A 23342-nucleotide genomic window follows, 5' to 3' on the forward strand; every position below is an offset into this window, starting at 1 on the left:
AAAAGGGATGAGAGTTTGCTGCCAGACGGGTGCAACGCGCCCGTCGTAGAGGTGGAGGAATGCAAGCAGACAGTTCAGAGGAGCAGTGACCATTAAAGTAGCGATAGAAAAGAGATAAAGATGCAACAGTGCGGCGAAGAGACAGAGGTTGAAGGGAGTCAGTAAGAGGAGGAGAGTTAATGAGACGAAAAGCCTTTGACTCCACCCTATTGAGAAGAGCTGTATGTGGGGAGCCTCCCCACACATGAGAGTTGTACTCCACACAGGGGCGGATAAAACCCCTGTATAGAGTCAACAATTGTGCAGGGGTGAAGAAAGAGCGGAGTCGGCTTAGCACACCCAATCTCTTGGAAGCAGATTTTACAAGAGATGTAATATGATCTTTCCAAGATAAGTCCCGAGTAAATGAAACCCCAAGCATGTTCAAGGATGATGCAGGATTAATCTGAATATTATTAAACATTAGTGGGTATACCTGTGGAAGATTTTGTTGGGTTGATAGGTGTAAAAACTGAGTCTTAGAAGCATTAAAGACAACCATATTATTTTTACCCCAGTCAGAGATATGAGCCAAGTCAGACATTAGGTGTGCCATAGCCTCATCCCTTGTTTCTTGAAGTAACTGTTGAGATGGGCGTTGCGGGAACCGAATGGAAAGCTGAAGGGTGGAGTCATCAGCGTATGAGTGGATAGGGTTAGATGTACAGCTTAGAAGATCATTGATGAATAAAAGGAAGAGAGTTGGTGATAGGACAGAGCCCTGAGGAACACCACTGTTGATAGATCTAGGAGAAGAACGATGGCCGTCTACGACAGCAGCTATAGAACGACCAGAAAGGAAGCTAGCGATGAAGGTACAGATAGAAGGATAGAAACCGTAGGAGGGCAGTTTGGAAATTAAAGATTTATGCCAGACTCGATCGAAAGCCTTTGAGATGTCAAGTGCAATGGCAAAGCTTTCGCCAAAGTCCCGAAAGGAGGATGACCAGGAATCTGAAAGGTAGGTGAGAAGATCGCCAGTGGAGCGTCCCTGACGGAACCCATACTGACGATCGGAAAGAAGGTTGTGATAGGAAAGATGCCTTAAAATTTTTTTTTATTAAGAATTGACTCGAAAACTTTTGAAATACAGGACGTTAAAGCAATTGGACGATAGTTAGAGGGTTGGGAGTGGTCACCCTTCTTTGGGACTGGCTGAATGAGAGCAAACTTCCAGCAAGAAGGAAAGGTACAAGTTGACAGACAAAGGCGAAATAGTTTGCCTAGGCAGGGTGTAAGCACAGAAGCACAGTTCTTGAGAACAACAGGAGGGACCCCATCAGGCCCATATGCCTTGTTAGTACTGAGGCCAGTAATGGCAGAAAATACATCAACTGAAGAAATTTTAATGTCAGCCATGAGGAAGTCAGAGGGGGAAGTGATGGAGGAACAGCACCGGAATCGTCTAAGGTGGAATTGGAGGAGAAAGTCTGTGCGAAGAGATCTGCTTTATCAGTAGAAGAAATAGCTACAGAACCATCAGAGTAGAAAAGAGGAGGGAAGGATGATGAGGTAAAGTTGTTAGAAAGATTTTTGGCAAGGTGCCAGAAGGAGCGGGAAGAATTCGAGTTGGAGAGTTGAGAGCATTTAGTATGGATGAAATTATTTTTAGTAGAGCGAAGAACAGACTTAGCACGATTCCGGGCAGAAACGTAAAGATTATGTGATTCAGGGGTGGGTTGGCTCCGGTACCTTTTGTAGGCCTTCTCCTTGTTGCAGACAGCATTAGAACAAGCGTGATTAAACCAAGGCTTTCTTGCGTTAGTCAAAGGATATGAGAAAGGAATGTATGCTTCCATGCCCGAGAGAATAACCTCCGTAATGCGCAAGGCACACTCAGATGGCTCACGGCCATGGAAGCAATAATCATTCCAGGGAAAATCAAAGAAGTACTGCCTGAGGGCCTCCCAGTCTGCAGCTCCAAAATGCCAGAGACGACGTTTCCCTGGAGGGTCCGCAGGCCGTACTGGAGCGATAGGACAGGTTAAGGTAATAAGGTTGTGATCGGAGGAGCCCAACGGAGAGAAAAGATTAACAGAGTAAGCAGAAGGATTAGTTGTGAGGAAGAGGTCAAGTATGTTGGAGCTCTCTCCAAGGCGGTCAGGGATACGGGTAGGGTGCTGTACAAGCTGCTCTAGGTCATTAAGGATAGAAAAGATGTAGGCTTGTTCACCAGGTGGATCCGTGAAAGGAGAGGAGAGCCAAAGGTGGTGGTGAACATTGAAATCTCCAAGAATGGAGATTTCAGAGAAAGGAGAAATGGACAGAATGTGTTCCATCGTAGAAGTAAAATAGTCAAAGAATTTTTGATAGTCAGTAGAATTAGGGGATAAGTAAACAGCACAGATATATTTAGTCAGAGAATGACAGGAAAGCCGAAGCCAGAGAGTGGAGAATTCAGAAGAATCAAGTTCAGGAACACGAGAGCAAGCTAAGTCGTTGCGTATGTATACACAACAGCCACCTTTGACTTTGAAATGAGTATAGAGAAAGTAGGAGGATACAGAAAAGGGTTTGCTGTCAGTTGCCTCAGACAGCTGAGTCTCCGTTAGAAAAAGAAGGTGAGGTTTAGAGGAGGAGAGGTGGTGCTCAACAGAGCGAAAGTTAGATGAAAGGCCGCGAATGTTGCAGAAATGAAGAAGAAGAGAGTCAGACAGTGGTTCCAGGCACCTCGAGTCGTCACCGGGAAAGGGGCAGATGGCGGGGGCATTTATGGTCCCCCCCCCCTGGGGACTCCGAGGCTGGGTGAATTGACGCCATTTTGGTAAATTTTGAATAGGAAGTGTAGTGTGTACTGTGCATGTAGATTGGTGAAGATAGATAGAGAAATTTGTACTGGAGAGCATGCTGGCCTACTCTCTGTGTAACTGAGACACTAAAAAAGTTCAGCAAAGGGGGATGGTCAGGAACTAGTCCTGAGGGCTGATGAAACGGGAGCTCCAGCACTCCCTGTCATCAGCTTTCCATCCACCTCGGAAGTACTGCCCTGCTCATGTTCATGTGGAGATACTACTGTTCATGTGGAGATACTACTACTGCTGCTACTACTACTGCTACTGCTACTACTGCTGTTCAAATGGGATGCTACCACTACTACTGTTCAAATGAGGATACCACTACTACTACTGCTACTACTACTATTACTACTACTGCTGCTGCTGTTGTTGTTCATATGGGGATTTTTTTACTATTATTATTACTACTACTACTAGTGCTGCTGCTGCTGCTGCTGTTCATTTGAGGATATGTTTATTACTACTACTACTACTGCTGCTGCTGCTGCTGTGAATATAGAGATAGATTACATTCAAGATTAACGCTGAATTCAAATCTATGACGTTATAGTCGTAGAAGTAGTTGTTGTTGTTGTTGTATCTCCCGATTTATCAGAAATGTGTGAACCCCAGTGGACTGCATGCTTAAGTGCACTTCTGCAGCCATCCATCTTCCTTTTGGGGGATAGGGAAGAAGATGAGAAACTTGTATAGCCAGGTAGTTGATTTACCTGTTTAAATCACTGTCATCACATGAACATGGGTAGGGGGGGGGTGGCCGTTATGGCGGACGATTTGAATTTTGAATAGTTCCAGACGTTGCAAGATTGTGATTTTCATTTATAACAATGAAATTGGTTTGAATTTCAGTTGAAAATGAAGTTATTATGATGTTTTAAGCATTTCCAGTTGTAATAAGCATAAAAATATACTGGAATATTGGTTAAAGATGGAAATAATTGAGTTTGGTTGGCTGTCGGTATAGGCGGGAAGTTTGGGCGGGAAGTATATAAACCCAGGTGCGCGAAATTTTCTGGCAGATGGAGCTTGAAACTTGTGGGGTGAAGGTGTGGCGCTCTTGGTCCTCGTGCCTCCTATGGCTATTGCAGTAAGTACGAGTTATCCATAGTTGCTAGTTATAGGAATTGTAAGAATATTATGTGAAGATAATAAGATATAAGTAGGAGCAGTATAGGGTTACAGGATCACGAGAAATAAGAGGACAGGAACTCGTAATATTGAGGAGCGACCGTGTTGTCAGTAGTGGTACTCTATTCTTTTAAGGAATTTTACATTTTTTTTATAAATTTGGCGAAAAAGATGAAGAGAAAAGGGAAATAAGGAGAAAACTGATTGACCTGATAACATGAGAAGTGACAGGTAAGTTCCCTAGTTTTGCAGTGTCATCAAATTTACGTGTACAGTGATTTTGATTTACGTGTATATTAAGTGGATCTTGCAAGGCACTCCATCCGATAGTGATGTAACGTGCACCGGTTGGCACAGGTCAGAGCCAGCCGGAAAAGCTGAACGTGAACCCGGTGGGCTGCAGGAGGAAGTTGCCCTTTTGGTCAAATTTTACACGTTGCCGTCATCCGATTTTCGACTTTTCTTTAATATTTTCAAGTAGAATTGGTCATTCTAAGAATCTTTTATTCTATGATATTTCTCTCGCAAATTGATAATAAACGAGTTACACGCGATATACTTCCAATCACAATCACAGATTGGTATTTTTTCGTACTTACACCCAACTCACTGACAACAAAAGTGGCTAACTCACCTTACACTTTACGCAGTTCTAAGCATTTTTTCTTCTATGACACTTCCGTCTTAAATCAACCGTTGATGAGTTATGCAATTTATTACACTTATTTTCTATGGGAGAGATTTTCCCTGCCGTGGTCGGACAGTTGTGTTCGTTGGTGCGTGTCATTGTGTGGGTGGATAAAGCGCATGCGTAGCACATGAATCAGCCAATCACAAAGTAGAATTTCAAATACCTTATGTTAGGGCCCGCAAGATTTGAAAGTCAGTTCGTCTCCAACCATGGACTGGGGAGCCTGCAAAATTTATCACTTCACTGGTATTTCACTGTTCTACCTGCAAGAAGATAAAACTGTAGCCTTTGTGCGATCGCATGGTGTTTTACCTTCAACAGGAACAAAGTACCCAAATCAAGGCAAAAGTCTCATTTTACGTGAGGATCAGAAAGTGTTGCACTGCCGCCAGTCACTAGTTGCCGTTACAGCTACAGACGACTCTTCAGATGCAGACGAGGAACTGTAAACTGCTAGGTAAATGCATTATTTCTTATTTACACCCGGTTAGGTTAGGTTAGATGAGGTTTGGTTAATGTCATGGGGGGTCTGGGGGGCGAAGCCCCCCAGTTAGGAAGCACGGCCAGGGTTGGGAAACACGAACTCCCTAAGAAGCTTAAAATTATTTTCTTCCGAAGGATTTTAGTGTTTTTCGTTTGATTTTGATAACAGTTCCAGTAGGTAATCACTCGCTTTTGCGTTTTCCCCCCACAAACACCCCGTTTTCCCACAGGTCCCCCAGTATTCTTGGGGGGGAGAGGGAAGAACCGCAAAAAAAATACGTTTCACGTGATAACAGACATCCAACTTGAGTGTTTTCTGTTGTTTTTAGTGATTTTTGTTGATTTGGACCGGTCCTTTCCACCGGAAGTCGCTAGTGGCGTTCAACAAAAACTAGCGACTTGCGATAGAAATGAAAGTCACTATCGATCGAATCACACCAAAAACAACAGGAAACACTCAGGTTGGATGAAAAAATCGGATGAGGGCAACGTGTAAAAATGAGTACGTGTAAAGTTTGGTCTTCCGGGACAAACTTTCAAATGTAAGCAGGTGAGCGGACAGAGCGCGCGCTCGTCTGTGATTGTGATTGGCGGAAGTAAATCGCGTTTAGCTCGTTTATTATCAATTTGCGAGAGAAATGTCATAGAAGAAAAGATTCTTAGAATGACCAGTTCTACTAGAAAATGTTAACGAAAAGTCGAAAATCGGATGAGGGCAACGTGTAAAAATTGACCGCCCTTTTGTCCAGTCCGTCCTTTGGAGGGATTGGGAGGAGTTTGAGGGAATTTATGCGACTTGGCAATGAATACGCCCGTCTATATAGCTGCCGTTGCCACCACGGGAAAGCGTCCTTAAGCACCAGGTGATTGGTTTTGGCGGGAAAATTAGTGTTGGTAGGAGATTGGGTGTGAAAGTAATGTTGGCGGGTGATTGGTTTGGTCGGGAAAGGAGTAGTTTTGGCGGAAAATTTAGTTTTGCTGGGTTATTTGGGCGGGAAAGTTTTGGCGGACAATTTAGTTTTGGCGTGAAAATTCGTTCTGGCGGGTTTTGGCAGGAAAATTAATTCTGGCGGGTTTGGGAGAGAAAATTCTTTCTGGTGGGTTTAGGCGGGAAAATTCTTTCTGGTGGGTTTAGGCGGGAAAATTCTTTCTGGTGGGTTTAGGCGGGAAAATTCTTTCTGGTGGGTTTTGGTGGGAAAATTTGTTCTGGCAGGATTTGGCGGGAAAACTGATTCTGGCGGGTTTGGGCGGGGAAATTTGTTCTGGCGGGTTTGGGTGGGAAAATTTGTTTGGCTGGTTTGGGCGGGAAAATTCGTTCTGGCGAGTTTGGGCGGGAAAATTCGTTCTGGCGGGTTTGGGCGGGAAAATTCGTTCTGGCGGGTTTGGGCGGGAAAATTCGTTCTGGCGGGTTTGGGCGGGAAAATTAGTTCTGGCGGGTTTGGGCGGGAAAATTAGTTCTGGCGGATGTTGGCGGGAAAATTCGTTCTGGCGGATGTTGGCGGGAAAATTCGTTCTGGCGGATGTTGGCGGGAAAATTCGTCCTGACGTTTTGGCGGGAATATTAGTTCTGGCGGGGTTTGGTGAGAAAATTCGTTCTGACGTTTTGGCGGGAAAATTAGTTCTGGCTGGGTTTGGCGGGAAATTTCGTTCTGATGGATTTTGGCGGGAAAATTCGTTCTGGCAGGTGATTGGTTTTGGCGGCAAGATTAGTTTTGGCAGGTGTTTGGTTCTGGCGGGGAAATTAATTTCGGCGGGTGATTGAATCGTACCTCAGACTTTACGTGAACCCAGTGAACTGCGGGTTGAATTTGTTCTAGTTTCGCCATTCACCATCCTCCTTTCAGGCGTAGGGAGTTGAAAGTTTGTCAGAATGGGCAGTGGATCCACCTAACTACCGATGCCACCACAGGAAGGCGTCTTCAGCACTGATTAGTTTTGGCGGGAAAGGAAAAGTTTTGGCGGGAAAAATATTTGACTGGTCGGGATTACAAGTCCCGGGATATACTCGTCCAGTTAACTGAAATATCCAAATAATATAGACAGTTATGCAGTATTCAAAATTGTGAGGTAAATATCGTAAAAAGTAATTATCGTATTTTTTTAACTTTACGTTTTGGCGGGAATTTCGTATGCAAGCGGGGGAGATAATATGAAAATGATTAACCACTTTTAATCTGCCATAAAAATAAGTGAAATGCGTTAGATAATGGTGATAGGCAAATGAAGATGGACGAATAAAAGGAAGTGTAGGAAGATAGTGGTACATAACTTTAAAATATTCTTTGAAGGGAGAAATGGAGATGTTGAGCAACGTTGGGTCTGGTTAGTACTTGGATGGGTGACCGCCTGGAAACACCAGATGCTGTTGGCATAACGTTCTCCCTACGTGTCAAGTGGGGTTGGTGGAGGATTAGTGCCCCTCCCTGTAAAACAATTAACTCTAAGCCCTTGGCCACCCCTTTTGGGATACATGACGTCTGGCTTTTTTTTTTTTTTTTTTTTTTTTTTTAAATAATTTCCTTAGCTCTAGAATGCCATTTTTTATTCTTGCTGCCACCAGTCGATTTTGTTCAATTGGGAGTTTTATACTGAAAGAAGTGATGAATGTTAAACTTCAGGTTGAAACTTTTCAATGCCATTGTCTAACTTTTCCATGTCAAAAGCTTCTCAGATAATGCAGTTTGTAGCTTCTCCATGTCAAAAACGTTTAATAATGTATCTGCTGGTATATCCGGAAATTTGTAATGCAGGGGACTGCAGGCTGGAGTAACTGATGAGTAAGATTTGTTATGAATCTTTGCCCTTTTTAGTTTATAAGTTCACTGTATATACATTGGCTGAATTTGTTGTCTGTAAGCTTTAATAATTATAAATTCACAGGAGTGGCAGACAGAGTACTGGCAGAAATTACACAAGCTTGGTTTGTGGTCGAAGGTAGTGCATGTATGAAGATCAGTCATCCAACCATCTGCACAGATTACTCCTTAGTTTCACCCAGATCACTACTGGAGGCCCCATACAGTGCCTAACCTCACCCAAGTCTCAAGCTAATGCATATGGAGGAATATCAGATACAGGTGGGCACAATTACTTTCTCTTCACAAAGTGTTTGGTGTTGCAAAAATGATGGATAGTGGGGGGCTGTTGATGTCGTCCCAGGCTCACTTGATTGAAAACTTGGTGGACTGCAGGATGATTTAACTGGATAAGGGTAATCTCTGAACTTTTTTGTTTGTTTGTTTGTTTACTATTTTTTACACCAGCTGATTCTGTTCAGCTAACGATGCAGCGGACTGCAGGCTGGAGTAACTGATGAGTAAGATTTGTTATGAATCATTTGCCCTTTTTAGTTTATAAGTTTACTGTATATACATTGATTGACTTTATTGTCTGATGAGGTGTATGCAGAGATGCTTAAATGTAGTGGAGAGAATGAAATGAAGTGCTTGTTGGAGATATGTAAGAAGGCATGGATGAGTGAAACTGTGCCTGCAGAGTGGAAAAAGGCTGTGATTGTACCCCTGTACAAAAATAAAGGTGAACGAAGTGAGTGCAAGAATTATCGTGGCATAAGCTTACTGAGTGTGGTAAGGAAGGTATATGGAAGAATTATTATAGAGAAAGTAAGAGAGATATCAGAAGTCCTAGTGAGTGATGAACAGGGTGGCTTTAGGAGTGGCAGGGGATGTGTGGACCAAATATTTGCAGTGAGACAGATAGTAGAGAAGGCTTGTGAGAAGGACCGTAAGGTGTTTATGGCATTCATGGATCTGGAAAAAGCATATGACAAAGTGGACAGAGAAGGATTGTGGAAAGTTTTGCACATGTATGGTGTAGAGAGTAAGCTGTTAGGTACAATCAAGAGTTTTTATGATGGTAGTGAAGCATGTGTCAGGGTTAATGGGCATCTAAGTGAATGGTTCAGAATCGCTGTAGGCGTGCGACAGGGTTGTGTGATGTCCCCGTGGTTGTTCAATGTATATATGGATGGGGTGATGAGAGAAGTAAAAATATGAGCAATGGAGAGAGGGATGGGATTGGTAATGAATGGTGATGGATGGAATATCTCAAATTTGTTGTATGCTGATGATGCAGTACTGCTTGCAAGTACAAGACAAGAACTTGGTAGGCTAGTGCAGAGTTTTGCTGATGTCTGTAAGCGTCGTTCCTTGAGAGTAAATGTAGAAAAGAGTAAAGTGATGGTTATTGAGAGAGAAGGTGACTACCAGTGCAATGTAACAGTGAATGGAGAGAGACTGGAATTGGTGAGAGAGTTCAAATACCTGGGTACAGTGATAGAAAAGAGAGGAAAATGTGCAAAAGAAGTTGAAAGTAGAGTGACACAAGGAAGAAAAGTAGCTGGTGCAATGAAGGCCTTGATAAGAGACAGAGGCTTGAGTATTGCAGCTGCACGAGGCTTACATGAAGGAGTGTTAGTGCCAACTTTAACATATGGATGTGAGACTATGGTGTAGCATGAAAATGAAAAGTCAAGAGTAAGAGCAGTGGAGATGGGACTGCTGAGAAATGTATGTGGAGTACAGAGGGTGGATAGGATATGAAATAATGTGATTTGTGAAAGATGCGGAGTGAGGAAGTCGGTGGACACCAGAATTGAAGAGAGTGTACTGAGATGGTATGGTCATGTGGAGAGAATGGATAACAATTGAGTGGTGAAGAAGGTATATCTGAGCGAATTCGAAGGAGGGAGGAGGCGAGGTAGGCCAAGGAGAAGGTGGAGAGATATGGTGGATGAATGTGTGAGGAAGAGAGGTTTGGAAGTCGGTGAGGCTAGGGAACTGACAGGAGATCGAGCTGGCTGGATGAATTTTGTGGGGAGATATGCATGATTAGGGATTTTTGGCACCCCTTTTTAACTTGGCAGCGTCTGGATTGACTCTGTAGGATACGATATGTGAAGCTACAGAATGTGGTGAATGTTTTTGGCATATCCGATAGAGCCAGGATTCCTGGGGCTTGAATGATGAGTGACTGGAAGCGTGACCCATTGGATTGGGCAATTTTGGGCTGTCTGGACATTGCTACTCCTCACCCTGCCCTTGGGTGGGAAAGGAGGTCTGGATGATGATGATGATGATAAAGCTTTAATAATTATAATTTCACAGGAGTGGCAGACCGAGTACTGGCAGAAATTACACAAGCTTGGTTTGTGGTCAAAGATAGTGCATGTATGAAGATCAGTCATTCAGTCACCTGCACAGACTGCTCCTTAGTTTCACCCAAATCACTACTGGAGGCCCGATACAGTGCCTAACCTCACCCAAGTCTCAGCTAATGTATACGGAGGAATATCAGATACAGGTGGGCACAATTTATTTTCGTGAACTGTAAAAGAGTAATAATGGACATAAATTTGTTCATAAACTGACATATTCTACATTACTGAAACTCAAAGACTGTTAAAAGGCCAGTTAATTGTAAATGATCATAAGTTTGTTTATAAATTAGATGATGAATAACTTTTACTCCATGAATACAATAGAATACATGGGTAATGAAGAGTGTTAGAATTCAGTATAAGAACAACATGAAAAAGGTTAATAATCATTCTTGTGGAGGGCAGCCACATGGGTATTATATTTTGACTACTACATATTTGTAAAGTGGTTAGGATGCCCTAGTCAGTGAGTCTTATATAGGTTTAATCCCCAGGAGGTGACGTTTTGATCTTGTGATACCATCTAGGGGTGTTGACTGGCTACTTACCCTTAAATATACTAGATGGTGTTAACTTAGTCTCAGACCCATACACCTCAAAGGTGGCAGTGTGGGATTGGCTGCAAATTTGTCTGCCGCCAGATGACTACAACAAATCCTCATACGTTGCCTTTTGTCTTTTATTGCATTTAAATTCACAGTAAATTATGATAGTAATGTTAATTTTAAGTTTCATGGCTATGTTTAAAGGTGATTTGTCAGTTTTTACTAATTTACAGCATGAAGTATATGGAAAATGTGAAAATTTGGTTCACCTTCCTTGACAGGTAACAACGATCATCTTTATTTAGGTTAGGGAAACCTTTGTCCTCTCAGTGGTCAACCTCAGAAACTGACACTGAAAGCTACAAACTAACTCTTAGTGCCAGTTAAGTGTGTAAGTAGGGGAGCATCTGCATTGGATGGAATTATTAATAGTTAATGTAAATGGAAAAAGGTCTTGGTAATGTCACTGCTGTTGCTCTGACATGATATGTACCTGCTTTTTCCTCAAGTTTGAATTTTATAGTAGTTTTCTGCAGCATTGTATGTTAGATTCCTTATTGTGTTAGTGATATTAGGTTAGGGAACTCAAATCGTTTCGCTGAACATTCTGTTGACAGCTTATGTATTGTGTTTTCTGTATTTTCGGGTGTCTGCTTGAAAGAGTGTAAATATAAAGTGATTATTATGATAGTTTGTATGTTAGTTATTTGATAGTGGATAATTGCAATACTATATATGATAGTGCTATGATGATGGTGTTGACAGTGGTATGGTGAGGGTGTTGATGATAGGTACATGATGGTGATAATTTTATTTTGGTGATTTTGATGTGGTGGTACTGACAGTGTTTGGTACTGACACAATATCAGTGATGATAAACTATGTTGCAGGAATGACAGAAGAGTAGATGACATCCATGAGATTCAGCTTTGCATCTGATTGACCGTCCCACCTGTTCCATGGACCATTCTTCCTTGCTGTTTAACCATCACAAGTCCTGCCCCATGGAGAGAGAGTCAAGGTATGGTAAATTCTTCACTTAACACTATGGTGTAGCTAGGAAATTGACGAGATAGAGCTGGCTGGATGAATGTTGTAAGTGCATGATCAGCAATTTGGCACCTCTTTTCAACGTAACAGCGTCCGGATTGACTCAATCGGATACGTTTATGTGAAGCTACAGAACGTGATAAATGTTTTTGGCGTATTGGATAGCGCTAGGATTCTGGGGGCTTGAATGATGAGTGAATGGAAGTGTGGCCCATTGGATTGGGCAAATTTGGGCTGTCTGGACATTGCTACTCCTTACCCTGCCCTAGGGTGGGAAAGGAGGTCTGGATGATGATGAACACTGTGGTTTATTTTTAGCTCATACAGAACTGGGCTACTCCTAATCGTGGTTGCTGTGTCATTGTTGGCAAGGATAACTCAAGTAGTCTCCATACATAAGGAAAGGTGAGGTTTGTTAATACACTGTAACACTGAATTTGTGTTAATTGGAACCAAGCCTAAAGTTAGATACATGATAATGAACCCAGACATTCTAGCACACTTCCCCTTTGTATGCTTAAAAAGAGAAACAAGTTATATAAGTGTTAGAGAAATAAAGAATGGTATTTTATGTGTTACAGTATTTTTAGAGATTGTCATGTTTTCTGTATAAGCCTACAGTACATAAAAACTGCCTGTATCATTTTTTTCTCAACCTCATGCTCATGTATGATTATTTTACTTCTGTATGCATGATTTTGTGTCCTTTTTGTACCTCATAGTGACTGCCTTTCTCTTCTGTAGGTAATGTGTCAAGTGGCAACATCTTGGTGTTGGAGCCTATGTGTCGCCACTGGTGAGTGTTGTGTTTTTTATTTATTGGGTCATACTCTGTGGCTTTGGAAATTTGTAACATGTCCTCCTAAGTGACTTACTCTGCACTTAAGACTTCATCAGTCTGTTGTGTGATATGATGGCTGTGGAGATCTGTAACTCAGGGGAGAGTTATTCTGCACATTGCACTTTAATATATTTGTTAATGATGCAGAGTTTATCCATATTACGTGTAACTTTGATAAGAAAAGTTAAGTCCTTTCTGAGTTATTCTGCACATTTCACCCTGGTATCCCATGATGTGTTATTAATGCAAACTGTTTCCATAGTATGGTGATAGAATTAACTGAGAAAGCTAAGGTCTTCCCAAGTAGTTTATTCTGTGTATTATACCTGAATGTCCTCTTGTATTTTAATGATGCAAGCTGTGATACAAGAGAAAGTTTATAGAATATTCATAATTAATTGGTAAGCCCCCTATGCCACTTGAGTATAGCCTATTAACCCCAAAACTGCAAGCCATATACAGTACAATGATACAGGTGGTTTCCTAGTTCGCTAATGGTTAGATTTGACAGGACGTGTAAGTCTGAAACAGGAACCTTGTGGACTGCAGGCTTAGGCTACCCTTCTCCTGCAGTCCTTCCTCCTTTTGGGGGATAGTAATGGAGTTGAAGGACAGTTGCACTGTACAGTATAACTATGTAGTGGAGCTGTGTGGTTATATCAGTGCCACTATAACAGATGTTTCTCTCCAGCACCATGGTTTGCCGTACAGTGATCGTGCATAAATAAGAGAATTTGTAGGTAGTGCAGAACTGAAACCCTGATTTTTTTTTTTTTCATTGGTCATGGTATAATAGAGCACATGAGATAATTGTAATATTTCAGAATCCTAATTGATCCTGCTGAATATAGTCTTCCTTGGAAATGAACAGATATGTTTTGTGACTGGCTTATAATAGTACAGAAGTAATTACGTACTAAGCTATAATAAGAAACAGTAATGCCAACATGCAAAGATAATAATGACAGGATAATGTCTTAATTTGACATAAACAAGCCTTACCATAGCTTTTACATTAGAAGAATATTAGTTTTGATTATTGCCATGATTTGAACTAAAAACTAATGCTGCAGTTTTTGGGTTAAATTTGTACATTGAACATGAATGGTTCTTTATGTTCGTGCATTGAATATTGATGTTTTTTTGTGGACAGTACAGTCAGTGGCAGAAATTTACTTCATCTCTCCCTTTATAATACAACACTGAGATCCTGTATGACATTTGGCAGGACGGACTGCTGTATAGTAATATTTTTTAATGACCTTGTGGAGTGGATGGAGGATGACAGCTGGGTGTAGAGGGTGAGAGGTGTGAATGTTGAGGGAAGAGTTGCTAGAGGCAGACCAAAAAAGGCTATGGAGACAAGGTCATAGAATGTGGCCTCAGGGATAAGGGACTGAATTGAGAGGCTTAAAGTAAATTTCTTGCGTGTTAATTAACTGCAGAGTTTAAAGTTAATAGTTACTGACTGGCTTGAAATAAGAACTTTGCTTATAACAAACAAGCTGCCCCATAACAGGGATGGTTCAAGTGAATTTGTGCTTTTGGCTGTACAGTACATTTTATTGCTATATACAGGGTGATTCTGTAGTCAGGTTACACAGGTAAGAGTATATATTATGAATACAGGCCCCTCATCTTTGGACAAGCAGTCAAGCCACTGCGAATGGGTAAGGTGAATACTGATCTTCAGATTATCTCAGGTTTGTATTCTTGTCAGGATACGAGGTTTGTGTAACACCTCATCCATAAAAAGATATATTTTGCATAGTACACCGGTATGCTTGTATGTTGTGCAGTATATATCAACACCATATAAATACAATATCCTACAGTAAGTGATTGCATAAATACTAGTATGTGTGTTCTCAGCAAAATCCACGTATACCATAGTCGTTTAAAATCTCCTCTTGGTCCTATGTTTTCATCCTCCTTCCTCACAAGCACAAATAATATCAGTCTAGCTTCAGGTTGAAAAACAAGTGACATACACGTCATCATTGGGGAGGCGGTGGCTCAATCGGTAGAGAGGTGGCCTGCAGTCCTTACGGACCGAGGTTCGAATCCCGGCTGGGGCAGGGAACAGTTTAAGGATTTGAATTTCATTAAATCAGGCTTTACTGATCTACAAGAAGACCCGCCGACATGTCGTAAAAATACCTCCGCTAATACCAATACACCAGTCCTGTATGAGACAGCCCTAGCATGTATTCAATATGGACGGTAGGTGTTAGCGCCGAAGTGGTGACATGTAGAGGTGTATGGTATGTAGGAGGACTGCTGGGCCTTGATAGCAGGCTGTGAAGCCTATGCCCAGAGTCGGACACATTAAAAAAAAAAAAAAAAAAAAAAAATCTAATATTTTGTTGCCCCATAAGGAGCGTAGGAGCCCGGGGCTAGGCAAGTTGGTCCTGACGCTTAAGATGGGTGACCATCCTTACTCATCCCTGAGTGGCATTATGTGAGCAGTAAACCCCAACCACCCCTTGGATAAAAACCTGCACTGGCTCAATCTTACTGGAGCTCCTTAAGTACCCACTAAACCACCAGGTGCCATAATTTGATTATATGGTTACCACCCAGCATTGTAAATGGTTTCTTGGTGTACAGAAAACTATTACAAGCCACATGATTTCCTGTACACCAGGAAACCATTTACTGCACCGGGTGGTAACCATATAACCAAATTATGGTGCCAGATGGTTCAGTGGGTAATTTAGGTGCTCCAATCGGATTGAGCCAGTGCAGGTTTGTATCCAGCAAGAGGTTGGGACATATTGCTCACATAATGCCACTCAGGGGTAAGTGAGGCTGGTCACTCTTAAATGTCAGGACCAACTTGCCTAGCCTGGGGCTCCTACACACGTCATGGGGCAACACAGGATTAGATGATGATGTGTATGTCACTTGTATTTTCAACAAGAAGCTAGATTGAGATTATTTGTACTTGTGAGGAAGGAGGATGAAAACACAAGACAAAGAGAAAAATTTAAGTGACCATGGAATATGTGGATTTTGGTGAGAGAACATCAAGGGAATGGTATTCAAAACACAAATTGTTGCTAATACCGAGGAAGAGGGAAGGTAGACAGATGGCTAACCCGTGGATTGCGAGCCACAGCTCATGCTGGGACGTGTCGCGTAGCAAGCCACAGCTCGGGCTGTGCTGGCTGTGCTTCACCGCTAACTACTCCATTAGGGTGTGTCATTTTGGAGTAAAATTTCATTTTCGAATTTTCTATTGATCCTTAGCAATTAAGGTGTATGATCTGATGATTTGGAATATAGCATTTTTGTGGCACAAAACCACCGTTTAGCTGACTGAAATTGAGATTGAAAATTTCTCAGATATAACTGAGATTGGTGGTAAGGCTTTCCTTTATAATAACACAAATGGCAGACAATAATACATTTTGCTGTTAAGGCTTTCTTTTGAAATAACACAAATGGCAGACAATAATACATTTCGCTGTTATTTCTAACTAAGTTTATACGTTCACTAAGCAAACAAAGAAAAACGACATCACTCAGTGTCGAGTGTTTTTCAACCCAATCAACGATATCATCACAATTGCTTCGGTTGCGTGACATGAGGCTACAACTAACGACCTGACTGAGTATATAGTCTTTTCTTCTTTGCTGAGAATAGATGTGTTGTGCTGCTTCCATCATCATCTTCACACATCTTTCAATGGATTGGGTATGTGAAGGCCAAGAAGGGACTTCATCGACTGGATGATGAACTGTTTGATCTCTTTGACGTCCAGATAGCGAGTCAATGGAGGTTCAGCTTAATCTTTGTCAAATTGGACAAGGTCTGATAATTCAGTGGCATTGGGATTTATCTTGTCTGTCTCATGTGACCTTTTTCTGACGCTGAACCTCTCCTCTTGATCTTTGTTCTCTTGAATGTGCGGTATCATATTGACCGCCATTTTTCGCTCTGTTTGGTCTGTGCTACACAGCATCGCCTGTAACACCATCTCTGAATGGGAGTACCAGGCAGATCTGAGAACTGTCGGCGTAACAACTTCGACCACGTCTTTCAGTTGTGATTTGAACAAGTTGAGCTGATTCAGAACGTGTTTTGGTGCATCCACCCATTTGGGATGTTTTGATGAAAAACCAGTTGGGTATATAGACACAGCGAATGTGACAATCTTCAGCTTCTCGTAGGTTTCACCTTCGAGTTCGTGTTGCGAAATCCATAGACGGCAAAATCTCAATGCTGTTGTCAACCATCGACTGTGATTGACAGGACCAATCTCCAGAAGTGCCAGTTTTATTGGAACTTTGCCTCCTTGTATTGCACCAACAATGTTGTACAAATAGAACGGGTCCATGCTAAGATCTTCTGCAATATCCTCGTTGATTTCAGGAAGAGGGCAACCAACATCAGTCCCAGGGAAGTCTTTTTTTATTGGCAAATCTGTGACTGTGTCTAGCATCTGTCCAAAAGGGCCAGACCAACAGTTGTTGCTGAGTGTTTTATCCATCGATGTAACAAGACTTCCGAAACTCAGCTCCCTCATATGTATATCACATACACCCCATGCCAAATTTTGCCCAAGCTCTAGTTCAACATGGTGAATGACACCACCTTGATGACTGGTGTTGGTGGCAGTGCTGTCGCCTCTGATAGCCAAGTGTGTTTGATCAGCACCTCTTTCAACCACTCCACAAACTTATCGGTGATCAGTTCAGCTGGACGCTTTGCTCCGTCAGACGTCCCTGGTGTGAAATGGTATAGATAATTACTGCCAGGCTCTTGACAGACCATGTAATGAGTTTCTTTGATGACACTTGGGAATTTTCTGTCACTGCCATCGATCTGTAAAAGCACGTTTCTTTGATCGATCCTTCCATGAACAAGTATTTTATTTTTATTTTTTATGTATCAGACTCTGGGCATAGGCTTCACAGCCTGCTCTCAAGGCCCAGTAGTTCTACATACCATACACCTCTACATGTCACCACTTTGGCGCTAACACCCACCGTCCATACTGAATACATGCTAGGGCTGTCTCAGACAGGAATGGTGTATTGGTATTAGCGGGGGTATTTTTACGACATGTCGGGGGGTCTCCTGGTAGATCAGTACAGTCTGATATCATGAAATTCAAATCCTTAAACTGTTCCCTGCCCCAGCGGGGATTTGAACCTGGGTCCGATATGACTGTAGGCCACCTCTCTACTGATTGAGCCACCGACTCCCCGTATGCCAGTGATACCTTCTTCTACAATCGGTTTCTTGTTCTCATTCTTGAACAGTTTCATCAACTTGACTTGCACCCTTTTCATTTTATTGTGATCAGTTATCTTAGATGTGTGCAGCCGTGGCTCAGTGGGTTAGAGCGCTTTGCTTTGACTGAAGGGTCAAAGGATCGAATCCACCCAAGGGTCATTGGTAGACATCAGGAAGGGCATTCGGTCATAAAATGCTACACGCTCCGGTCCAAAAGTCCTCTACCCAGGGGCAATGCCTTAGCCCTTTGGGGATACCTGGCATAAAACCAAATTATTTATTTTTATTTTTTTAGTTAGATGTATCGTTTTCCCTACTCAAACCTGCGTCGATCAACGTGGCAGTAGCTGTTTCTGCTGTTTCTCGCAAACCAGTATGATGTCTAAGACTGGCTAGAGTGGTATTTGGTATGTCCATGGTGTTGTAGATTTTGGATTCTGACTGGCTACCTGTATTTTCCAGAACTCCGTTGTCATCGATCTCACTGGAGCTGGCCTTCGATGTTTCCATATAGGTTTCACGTTTTTCTGCCCCATCAGAAGCTCCCAGTCTTTTTCCTTGTGCATGATGGCGAAGTGTTTGACGCAGTTGCCTCTTTGTTTCCACCAAATCTACGGGGCCAATCTGATGGGTGCCCTCACTACCTACTTTCAGTTGCTGCTGTCGAATGAATGGTAGCTCACTGATAGGGATCTTCAGGTCTCTCTTGCATTTGCATCTTAATAAGCACACCTGATTCACACGAGTGACAACCAGTCTCGCAGCAGCTGGTCATCAGGCATTGGCAGCTCAGAATATCTACCAGGGTGTTGAGCCTGGATATAAACACTCTTCATTGCCTTACTCGCTCTTCCATGAGCCACCTTAACAGTGTCATCCCAAATCCGTTTCATCTTTGCTTGAATTCTTCTCTCACTATTCACAGTAGGAGGTACAAACAGGGCATGTGCATTATGCCACTGATCCATCAAGGAAGGAACATTATCATGGTTTATGAGATGAGTGATGGGCTGATTCCTGTGGTCTTGAGTGCTCATGAGTTTCTTCAGTAGGGCGTATCATAGAAAGTCTGGCAGTTGGAATCTCGGCGGGTGGAAGTTCTCTCCCTGTTCCCACTAGTTCACTTAAATGACATTGAACAGTGCTTCTAGTCTTCATAACTTTGCGACTCACCTTCAGTTTAGAAAATCAAACTACCGTACTATCTGTAACATGACATGCACTGGAATTCACTGCTCAGTGGCATATTTCACTTCATTGTCACGTGTTCAGCATGCTGAACACGTGGTGGTAGGTGACATGGAAGTTCATCTACTGCGTGTGTGAAATACTTGTGCATTCACACAATCATGTAAGACACACTGCACACATACATTAAACATACAGTGGCAAAAACACATTAACATAATCATCCGACCTAGCAGATCGGATGTGTTTTGAAGCTTTCCTTCCAGTGAGATGTTCATAACACTCATGCAAAGGTTGTCAGTTCACAAAATTCTCCAGATGTTTAGCAGAATAAATGATACACGGTATTTTTTAATTTATACTGAGCCGAAACTGTTTTGAATTCAGGTTCCTTATTTGATTCTGTTTTCTACATTAATATCACATCATTTAAAGTATGGGGCTATGGGCTATCCTACTGTAGCACTTTCTCAAATTTGACACACCCTGCTACTCCACCCCTATGCAAACATATGCATGGTGCTACACAAAGATGGAGAGAGAGATTTTCATTTTCACTAGACGATGCCCTGGATGTCTATCGTCAAGTTTAATATAAAAACTAAGATTTTTTTATTGTTTATTTTTTTCATTTTTCACTACCTTACGTAAACTTATTCATGGCCCTAGGCAAAGACGGAGAGAGATTATTTTTTTCACCAGATGATGCCCTGGATGTTTATCTTCAAGTTTATAAGAAACACTTTTTTTTTTTTTTTCTCACTCCACGGGGTGGGATAAGAAAAGGTGATTGCACAATCCACGGGTTAAAACAATGAGTATGTCTGAAGCAGGAGGAATCGCTGTGATGATTTATGAATTGATATTCAAAGCTATGAATTGTTGCTATCACAGAAGGCAAGTGAAGTTAGACTGAAATTCTTTGTGAAATGAAGAGAGTTGAAACTAGAAATTGCGCATTTTGCTGAGAAAACAGATTGAAAAAATTTACTGAACAAGGATGTGTAAAATAATAAAAATTGCTGTCACTTAAGAACCATACATAATTTACAGATGGAGGTTGCTTGTCAGTGTTGATTTTGCTGCTGAGGAAATGGATTGAGACATTTTAAAAATGTTGATGCATGAAATGTGGATAATGCTGTTCTCATTGAGGAAGCAGATTGAGATACTTTGTGAAATGGGGATACTTGAAATGCAGAAAATACAGCCATCACCAAGGAAGAAAGAGAAGCAAGATTAAGATGATATTCAAAGCAATAGGAATTGCTGTGATTGTTACTGAAGTAACATTTGCTGTGATTGTTAATGAAGTAACATTTGAAACAGGAATTAATAATATGGTACACAAGATTATATTTTTGAAATGGTAGGAGTACTGCAGGCAGAGTACAAATGTTTGAAATTGTTTTCAGAGTGAGGATATTCAAAGCAGGAATTGCTGCAGTTGCTTATGAATCTATTTTCAAAGCAGTAGGAAGTCCTGCAGGTGTTTATGAAATGTATAATCTAAATAAGGAATTTCTGTGATGGTTTATGAAAGAATCCAAAATGTTTTAGTACATAATGCTGTGATTGGTTACTAAATGATATTCCAAACTAGGCACTGGTGCTGTCATTGAAAAGTCTAGAGAAGTTGGACTGAGACTACTGTACTTGTGAAGCGAATGAAATTGAAACTTTAGGCATTGCTGTTGTCGCTGATGAGACAGATTGAGATGCTTTACAAAATATGGATGTTTGAAAGAAGAATTACCATGCAGATGAAGCAGGAGGAGCTAGATAGAGACAGTTTTGACATTTGAGAAAGGAGATCCAGTGTGCAAGGCTAGGAGAGCATTGATGAGGTGGAGAGAATGATATTTGAAAGTATGAATTGCTAAAAAAATTGAAGGAGCAGGAAAATGTAGGTCAAGGGGGTTGGACATGTAATTTAGGTGATTCATTGAGTAGGGAGAGGAGAGCAACAGTGAGGTAGAGAGAAGGATATACAGTATGAAACAGAAAAAATTACTAAAGTAGGGAAGGTAGCAAGAAAAACGGGATTGAGATGGTTTGGACAAGTGCTGAGGAAAAGATCCACTGAGCAAGTCTTGGAGAGAATCAGTGAGGGGGAGAAGATGCAGGAAAAGACAACAGATGGGAAGGAACCAAATAAATTGATACTGCAGAGGAAGCAAGAGATTCTGGATTAAGATGGTATGGACATGAAGTTGGGAAAACCTGTTGAAAGGCTTTGAGAGAACCAGCGAGGAGATAATGGATGATCTGAAGAAAAAGAATAAAAAGTGGATTTGAGAAAGATGCATCTGATAGATCAGTGCAGTGAATAGGTTATCATGGTGTTGTGGCCTGAGGCTCATCTCAACATGAACCCCAGTGGACTGCAGGTGGAGGTTTCCTTGAGCATTTGTCTCTGAGTTAGATTACCCCCCAAATATTTACTATATTAGGCATTGCTGCTGTTGCTGAGATGGCTTGAGAAGTTACATTGAAGTTGCATGTGAATTGAGGACAGTTGAAACCTTGGGAATTGCTGCCATTTCTGAGGAAACATTGAGATGTCATTCAAAATAAGGATATCAGAGAGGAATTGCTAGAGAAGCAGGAGAAACTAAATTGAGACAGTTCTGACATTTGAGGAAGAAGATCCAGTGAGGAAGGTGTGGAAAGTGTCGATGAGGTGGAGAGAACGAATGATATTTGAAATTCTGAAAAGCTGATGTAAGAAGCTAGAATGGTTGTGATGGTTAGACATGTAATTAGGAAGGAGATCCATTGAACTGGTGTTTAAGGCATCAGTGAGGTAGAGAGAAAGATATACAGTATGGAACAATAGGTATTGCTGGTCATTAAGGTAGCAAGATAAATTGGATTGAGATATTTTGGACATGTGATGAGGAAGAAGATCCAGTTAGCAAGGTTTAGTGATAATGAGAAGGAGGAGATAGAGGAAAAGATAATTAATGAGGTAGGGAAGAGTGGAAATGAATTATTTAAGAGGAGCCTGTGGAGTCACATGGAGAGACAGGCTGACAAATGAGGATATAAAGGAGCGTTGTGGTGTGGATGTGGATGTGATAGGAAGCGTTAGGAGGAACACACTGAGGTGGTTTGGCCATGTGGAGAGGATGGAGGGTGAGAATCTGACAAGGAGAGTGTACGTGAGTGAGGTGGAGGGGGGGAGAGGGAGGGAGAGGCCGAGGATGAGATGGAGGGATTGAGTGGAGAGGTATACGAGGGAGGGGGATGTGAGTTCGGAGCAGAGCAATGAAATGGCGGGGGACAGGACGACGTAGAGGCAATCTGTTTGTGGCCACCCCATATGGGATTGAGGCATCTGGCAATAGATAGATAATAGATAGAAAAGAGTATGAAACTGTCAGTTGCTGTCAATGAGGATGCAAGAGATGACAGACAGATGGTTTGGTCATGGAGTTGGCAATGAGATCCATTGAGAAAGGCTTAGAGAGAATCAGTGAGGGGGAGATAACAGATGACCTGAAGGAAAATGAAAAGTGATCATGAGAAAGGTGGAACTGATAGAGTTGAACACATGGAATAGGTTTTCATGGTGGTGTGTCCCTAGGCTCATTTGAACATAAACCTCACTGGATTGCAGGTGGAAGTTGCCCTCATCCTGCAGTCCACAATCCCATCCTCTTTTTGGGGGGTCAGGAGGGGGTTGAGAAACATACGGCATATTACATCTGCCACAGTATGAAGACATCCTCCTGGGCACGTTGAGATTTGTGATTTTTTATGAAATGATAGAATACTGTAATAAAAACAGTAGGAAGTGATGCAATTGATTATGAAATGAGGATAGTCAAAGCAGAAAATGCTGTAGCTTCTTATAAAATAATATTAAAAAGAGGAACAAGGATTGCAGTTGTTCATCAAATGGGTATATTCAGAACTAGGAATTCTTACATTTGTTTGTGAAATTAGTTTTTAGAACAGTAGGGATTCCTGTGAATGCTTTTAAAATTATATTCAAAACAGAATTGCCACAGTGATTTATGAAAAGAGGATATTCAAAACAGTATGGATTGCTGCAGCTGTACCAAATAAAGACAGTCTGAGGAAACCACCCTGAGATTTGTGATTTTGTATGAAACAATAAAACACTGTACTTGAAACATATGCAGTGATGCA

The sequence above is a fragment of the Coenobita brevimanus genome, chromosome 81, assembly GCF_032717465.1.
Source record: "Coenobita brevimanus isolate Jiangsu-jjx chromosome 81, ASM3271746v2, whole genome shotgun sequence".
NCBI lineage: Eukaryota > Metazoa > Arthropoda > Malacostraca > Decapoda > Coenobitidae > Coenobita > Coenobita brevimanus.